Genomic DNA, 8,450 nt, shown 5'->3' with positions numbered 1-8,450 from the left:
AGTGAAAAGTGATAAGGTGCCAACCAATCCGCTCCCAACTGCAATCTCACAGGCTGTGTTTGAAAAATGACAGTTGGGAGCTGATTGGCTGGCACCTTATCACTTTCTTATCACTTTTCACTCTGTCTCCTAACACTGCTTAGTAAATAGACCCCTTAGGCCTCCAGTTGGGCAGATCTGATGTAGACAATTTACAATATATCTAATATGGTATACATGTTTTACTGAAAATGTATACATTATATTGTGCCCCAAATGACCTTTATATAAATAGCACCAGTAATACTGATGGGCATAACTGGAATGCAGAAAATTAGAAATAAATGTGTGACTCAAACAGCTCAACCACCATATATTTAAGATTCATTATAATTAATAAAAAAACAGGTCAGTATTCCATATTGTAAGGGAGCATTGATCAATATTAAATAATATATCAGCAAAGAGGGGACATAGGGGATAATACCTAAAGTCAGCAGAGGAAAGATATGACCATAAAAAAATCCTAGGATTCTTTTGCTTAAAGATGAATCAGCCCCTGGGGTTGGCACCTGTTTTATAAACTATTCTGTGTGAAGCACGTCTACATACATAGCAGTGTAATAACTGTATAACACAGAACATAATTCTATAGATCCTAGATTTTATATATACATCATTTGAATAACAGAAATAATTACTATTGAAATAATATCTGTATTTTCTGCTTCTCACATAGTAATAGAATGATATATTAAATACAAAACTCTCTTATGACAATTATATGTATTTTGATAAATTAGTCTCATAAAGTTCATTATTGGTTCTATCACCCTTAATGTGCGCTACTGTATATCTATTTTCTATATCCCTATATATTAAAGCTCAGTGACCAAAAGCTGCGAAGTTATTACACTAGTTGAAACAGTCAATGAATTCTGGAAACCTATCAAAGTAATCACTTATTAAGATGTAAGGATATTGGTCACATGGGCTGGAGGTCGATATATTGATGCCGTCCATTAGTATATGCTAAGGAATAAATATGATTTACCTGAAGTATTTGGATTTCCTTGTTCCTCTGGTAATATGAAAAAGACAGCTTTGTGGCTAGGCCTCAAGTGTCAGCTTAGACTATGAAATATCCCGACCTGGGACCTGGGCAGAAGATAGAAGTCTTCAATCTAGGGGATGCACCTCTCCAGCCTCATTGGTGTCTTTATAAAGAATGTTTCCTTTACCAAGCCTTATATCCTATGGACAAGACAATGCACCTTGCATCACATAACCCTGCCCCTTGTTCTAAACTTAATGAGGTTAAGCAAGGTACCACCATCAGAAACACAGCATTCTCCCTCCCACATCACTCATTTACATTACCCACTTCTGTGGAAAAAATAAAACAAGTTATTCTATTGTACAAGCATGGAATACTTAATGTGTACAATCTACATACTGTAGTACAGGTGCATTGTTTGTACCGCATGCACCAATAAGTAGAGAATAAACATAGATTCTTGTGTAGCCATATGTGACCTCCCAATGAGGTGTAAATAAGTTTCTGTTCTGTCTCAAAAGAACAATAACTAATTAACTAGCCCACCAGTATTAGGACAATTACTCTCATCCACATTAATATGGTGCACAAGTGTTACTGACCAATATACAACATGTTTATAAGTAACTAGCAATCCGTTGTCCAATAACTTGGCAGATACTGTAGATCAAAGAAACACAATATTAAAACAACTTAGTTTTTCAAGATACGGTTATAGGCACTCTAGATGTTAACGTAACATAACTGATTCTGTAAAAGACATATGTCTATATAAAATACATAGAAGACAGTGTAATAGTTCACGTTTTAGTGTATAATTGATGATTTTTTCTTTTGTTTTTTTTTAAATACAATACTAGATGATAAAAGCAACACAGTATGCTGGAATATGATTAGAGAGTAGTGATATAGGGCCTAATTCAGAGCCGCTCGCTATTTGCGGTCGTTCGTTTAAAAAAAAAAAGGGGGTGGCTATTCAAATGAACCGTTCGCACTTTGCGGTCTGTTCACGCCTCTAAGTCTGAACGAGCGAGCAAAACTTGGGGTCAAAATTTTGAAAAATACGCCCCCTGGCCGCTCGCATCATGCGTCATGTCCGCTATTTATTAGATTAATCGAGTACATCGAACCGCGTATGAACTGCTCGCTATTCTTGTGGTTGGTTTTTTCAACCGCTATTTTGCGAGTAGTTCTGACTAAAAAAAAACCAAGTGACGTGGTCGCTGACGCTGCTGTATTAATTATGCACACCCATAAAACGCCCCTTTTGACCTTTAAGCACACCTGCGTTCTGGATTCTACTCCCCGTTTTCAAGCACCTTCCCCTGTTACCACCCACATACGCCTCCTCCTGTCAATCAAAATAGCAGACATTCGCTATTTTGCGAACAAACAAGTTTCGGCCGCACTGACTGGTTCGCGCATGCGTATTACAATCCGTACGCATGCGCAGTTGTGCGAACATCGCTCAGTGCGAATGAGCGGCTGCTTACGAGCGGCTCTGAATCAGGCCCATAGTTCAGTCAAACACATACTAAGGGGTAAATTTACTAAAGTGAGAGTTTTTAGAAGTGAGTTTTAAAAAGTGATGTTGCCCATAGCAACCAATCAGATTCTACTTAACATTTAACTAGCACCTTCTAGAAGATAATAGCTAGAATCTGATTGGTTGCTATAGGCAACATCACTTTTAAAACTCACTTAAAAAAACTCTCACTTTAGTAAATTTACCCCTAAGTGTAATTTCTGCAAGTGCAAAACAGATGGGCAGTGCCGTAATTGCCGGTTAGCCAGGATGGCACTCACCAGGCGCGATAGTTGAGGAAAGAAGACCGCTTAGCTTACCACCCACAACTTTTAGCCCCTGGGAGCTCCGTGTCCACCCGACGCTGGAGAAGGCTCTCCACAAATGACCCAAAATGCTGTAGCCTAGAAGAGTAAGGTGCAGAACATCAGGACATAGCTGAGTAGAAGTTTGTCATTCAAGTTCTTCAGTTTGCCCTTGGCGCTGGACCCCTAGATACGATACTTCACATGGCCATGAATATCTTTTCATAGTGTGCAAATGGATATACATAAGTGGTCACCCTGAACCTACTTTTGAGGAACTGTAGGCCTGATTGGAAACATGCTTGATGAAAAGGGCAAACATGTCACTTCAAATGCTATCCTACTCTCTCTTTAGGACTCCTCCCTTCATTAATTTTCCACCAAGAGCCGCTTTTAAATGTTTTAAAGTTTTACATTATTAGAAATGTACCTTTTAACATGAGGCTTCCTATATAATGTGTGTCTGGGAAGTGTGAAAAACACCCCTTTCAAAATATAGGCCAGCTCTTTGTTTCCACCATTTCTGACGATGCAGAAATTGGAAAACAAAAACTTTATTTTTAAGTCCATTTGTGGAGTGATAAACTGGTAGTGAATCTGGAAATGTAAATTCTCCACCCTTAAATGTCAGTATATAAATAGGATTATATAAATAATTCTCTTTTTTTTTTCTCATGGGTGCATAAAGAGTTACAAGATTTGCCTCAGTTTTCACTGGTATAATATGTACTTATTGTATAAAATGAAGCTTATTTGTACAAACGCAGACACAAAAGACATTTGCGCTGTGGGGTTGCAGTAGTTTTGCACTCTTGTAAAGACCCTTGTAGGGAGACCTTTATATAACCAGCCCTGGGAATATGAAGCAAGTCTATGGAAAATTTTACAATTTTGCCAAACATTTGTAAACCATAAAAAATGAATATGTTACCCAAAAACAAAATTAAAATAAATAAAACACAGCATTACTGTAAGTAAGGCTTTCCATATGCCTCAATCATACTACATACTAAGGGGTTGATGTATCAAGCAGTGAAAAGAGTGGAGAAGTGGACCAGTGTAGAAGTTGCCCATAGCAACCAATCAACTTGTACCTATCATTTTATAGAATGTACGTGATCAATGATACCTGAAACCTGATTAGTTGCTATGGGCAACTTCTCCACCGGTCCACTTCTTCACTCTTCTGACTGCTTGATACATTAACTCCTATGGGCCAGACAGAGGTGGACGCATTTAAAACATCATAAATATGGGTATGCGTCCAAGATGCACTGTGCATGCGTTCTGATGGTTACCACTGGTGGACGCAGATCAGAATTGCATTGAGAGCCAATCAATTCCTATAAGTGTTCATGGGCAGTGACTGGGGGTGGCCTTAGTCGGCGGGCATTTCGGGAGTGTGCCAGCATCAGGAACTGCATCAGAGAACACAGTTCCACTAGCATAGGCGGACATGTATCACTGGGCATTCTGAGCAAACATAGGGTTGCCCTTATGTCCGATTGTGCAGCCGATGTTCATTTAATGTTGCGACTATTTGCGCACTGCAGCTGATTACAGCCACAACCATTGGGCGTCTCAGTAAACAGCCCACCGGCTGCAGTATTAGCATAAATTTGCAGTATTGGCTGCGATAAAACTCATGAGCTTAGGTCTATAATGACTCCAGATCCATATAAAGGCTCCCAGGTTTACATAGCTGCAGGGTATGTTATTGTGTGAACCACCCCCATATGTGATTGTCTGGTACATATTCATAGTCTTCATGCACAGCATATTAAAATTCCGATGCCTCGCGCAAGTCTAGGATGGATATGTCCACGGCATGTGGACAAATAGGAAGCTATTGATGAATACATTCTCAACCCACGCACAATCCACCTCAGATGGGGCCCTAACTGTCCTCACCCATCATCTGTATTTTGGAACCTCCTCAGTGCTCTTGCTCACCGTACTTTCCCAGGATTAATTATACACTCAAATTAATGGTATACATGGAGATGGCAACCTGTATTTTTTTTTTTAGATTATAGAGGAAACTCAATTAGCCGTTTTCACATGTTAAAGAGCGTAAAAGTGAATTTCGGGTGAAAAAATGTCAGCCTAATCAATTAGCCCACAAGTTAATGCTCGATAATTCTGCATGGTATTTGATGCAAATTTCTTTTCACCACCTCCTGAGCATGTGAAAAGTTGGAGGCAATCCTTCTTTTAAGGTGAAAATGTCGGAACTTGGTTCACAACCACTGGGAAACCCTCCTTAATGACTAATTAGCAAAAACATTTTTTTAAATTAGTTTGATTTGGCTAACAATGACGTAATTTTTGGGTGAAAATGTGCAAAGTGCAGGAAAATGGGTTAATTGATGTGGGAGAGGTATTTGGGGGTGATGTATGAATGGTATAGGTGTTTTTAAGATTGCAGGTGGGCGTTAGAGGTGTATGCTTAAATGACAGAAATATATAATTCTAGGCTTTTTTTTATGCAACCCCAATTTAAGTAGAGCATTCTTCCTATTTTTTTTTTTACTCTTTTAGAAAAATGTTTATAACAGCCATTTGACACAATTTAAGAACCCCAAATACTGTTATTATGGCCACTAATAGATTTCTATACTGTTATTCTATATGGTATGTTTGTCTTTTCTTGTGGGTACAAACAGATTTCCCCATTTTCACCTTTACTTATTGCGTGGAAAACCTGCAAGAATTATCGTGCGATGAAAGAAATGAACAGGCGACAGGTTCGATAAGTTAAAACACGAAAAGTTTACATTTTATCACGGCTAATTAAATTCCCCTCTATGTCACACAAAACTAAAAATTATGGAAGACTTGAGGTACATAATAAGAATAGTATCTACTACTCCAGGAGTAAGCAACGAGTGGCACTCCAGCTACTGTGTAATTACACATCCCAGCATGTCCTACCATAGTTTTAGCATGCCCTAACAGCAAAACACTGACCAGGGCATGCTGTTATTTGTAGTCCCACAATAGCTGGAGTGCCACGCGTTGCCCACCCATGCACTAAACAAAGTAATGATAATTGTATAATTTAGCAGTGCATTCATGTCAAAACTCTTCCACGTGGCATATCTGTCAAGCTAGGGACTTTGGGGAATATGTATCAATAGGGTTTTTTTGCGATAAAATGCCATTTTTGCATTTGCAGAAGATGTTTTTAGCACATGTATAGCATTTTTATAAAAAAAAACTTTCTGATTTTTATTGCATTTTTGGATGCGTTATTTGTCTGCATAGTAATAATGCAGAAAAGTTCCTGAACCATAGAAACTAATTAAATTGTGTTAATTTTCATATTTATCAAAATATTTCTTCTGATTTATTTTCTCTTATGGGTTCTGTAAATATCGGCATGATCTGAAGGCGTAATCTGGAACCAAAGTGGATATTTTGTAACCTTATCCAGTATTGTTAATGTAAATTTTAATTTAAACAATTCTACTATTGTTAAATATTTAGTATTAATTAAATTTACGTTTTTTATGCTCTTAACGGTTCAATTTACCTTTATACTTACTAATCTTAAACTTACTAAAGTAATAATTTTATTTCTAAGGTGCCATGAGTTCTGTATCGCTGCATATTGGCAAATAACATACAGGATTATGTGACTATACAGTGAACAATATAGACTAATACAGACAATAAACAAATTAACATAGATATATAATTACATAACAAGAAATGAGTAAAGAGGGCCCTGCTCTAAATGGGAAATGGGTGAACACAGCAAGGGCATGAGGAGCAGAGACGTGGGGTTCAAAGTTTGAAAATGTGGAGAATTAGGAGGAGGTGTGGTAGGCTTCAGTGAACAGGTGAATTTTTAGGGCATGTTTAAAGGCAGTAAGGCTTTAAACACTAAACTCTAGGTCTAGTAGGTACTAGATATAGCAGTAAACATCTGTAGGTCTCCATTTGATGTTGTTAATTCTCCATCGGAGTTCTGGTGTAAATTGGAAGCAAACACAATATAGGTAGAGAGCTGTTTGCATGCTGTAATTGTCTTTGTGCCTATAAGTACATGTCTAAGTGTATATATGTGTTTCTAGGAGTGTCAGTCTGTGTTTATTTGCTACAGAATAGAAATAGAGGTTCTTTGCTCTCCTTATCAGCACCTTCCTTTACATGTTTCTATTTTAAGTTAATAGGCTGGAGTGGAACAAAGGGTTGTTTAAGTGAAAATTAGTGATCTCTAACTATTGCCACTATGAAGCATTTAGCACTAACATTTTTTATTTTGACTCTGGTTCAAAAGATCAACAGTAACTGAGGATCTGCAGATTTAAAATGTTTAACATGAAAACTAGGGACATTTCCTCTGTCAAATCTCTAAATCCTGGGCTGTCCTTGGAAATTGGGGCTAAGTCTGAGAAACGTAAATGACCTTCAATCATAGTATATTCTGTATTTCATTTGATGGAATCTTATTTCTTTTCCTAACAGATATCAATGGATGGCTTATAAACATATGGGCGGAGCTAGGGAGAAAGCTGACTGTGGGATAACCAGACCAGAGGTTGGAGAAAGGGAGGGGGTGAGTGGAAAGAGAATGTACAATACTTGAACTATTGTATTTATTTACAAATGATTTAACAAGGTCACACATGGTGCTAATACTAATATTAAACAATACAACACAACGATTTACACTAAACAGGTGAAACACTCAGTGATATGTTTGCTTATTGTTATCATTGTGTGAAGTTTGCTTATTGTTATCATTGTGTGAATAAGTTTGTATGTTTACAAAGTTTAAATTGACAGTTGGGAATGTTGTATGAAAGAAGTGTAAAGCAGCTCACGCAAGCAATATCCCGCTTAGCCCACTATCATAGCTTATGTGGGCTGATGACAATGCTAATGTACAATAATGATCCTAAGAAACAGATAGGATCATTATTGCGAGCCAAGTACAGACCAATGTAATATTTAGAGAATACCTTGAGCAAAAAAGCTCACAATGTAGAGAGACAGCAGTAGCACAGAAGTACAGTATTATACCATAGAGAGAGGTTATCATTTTGTAAATTCAAATTGCTCGTTTCACTTTTTTAAAGTGCTGCCTGTGTTTATTTAATAAATGTCATTAATATAATGAAAAAGTTCTGAATATAGAAAGAGCTGACTCGTGTGAGAGACTTTCTTTTCTAATCAAAGTAACATTTTTTATAAAGATTTTGTCGTCAAGTGGCACTAACCCATTTGAATTTGTTGATACAATGATAGTGAATTACATTTTAGTCAAGCAAGCATTATGGCAGCTCACACTCATATTAATAATATATACAGATGTTTTACATAACATTTAGAGAATACAAACAATAAACAGTGCTTTTAATTAATGTGTAAAGATGTATCATCCAAAAGAACCTATAAATGAATTAGTAATAAAAAATAATGTTTGAATTATGAACATGTACACTGTAAGAAACCATTCTGCTATTAAATGTTATTGTTCAAATTATAATTTAGCTTCTTATAGAGCAGTTAGAAGAGAATAAGGGGTCTATTCATCATCACTTAATTTTCAACTGCTTTGGTATAAATTAACATT

The sequence above is a fragment of the Taudactylus pleione genome, unplaced genomic scaffold, assembly GCF_031769625.1.
Source record: "Taudactylus pleione unplaced genomic scaffold, aTauple2 ptg000095l, whole genome shotgun sequence".
Taxonomy (NCBI): domain Eukaryota; kingdom Metazoa; phylum Chordata; class Amphibia; order Anura; family Myobatrachidae; genus Taudactylus; species Taudactylus pleione.
Note: the sequence above shows the minus strand (reverse complement) of the source record.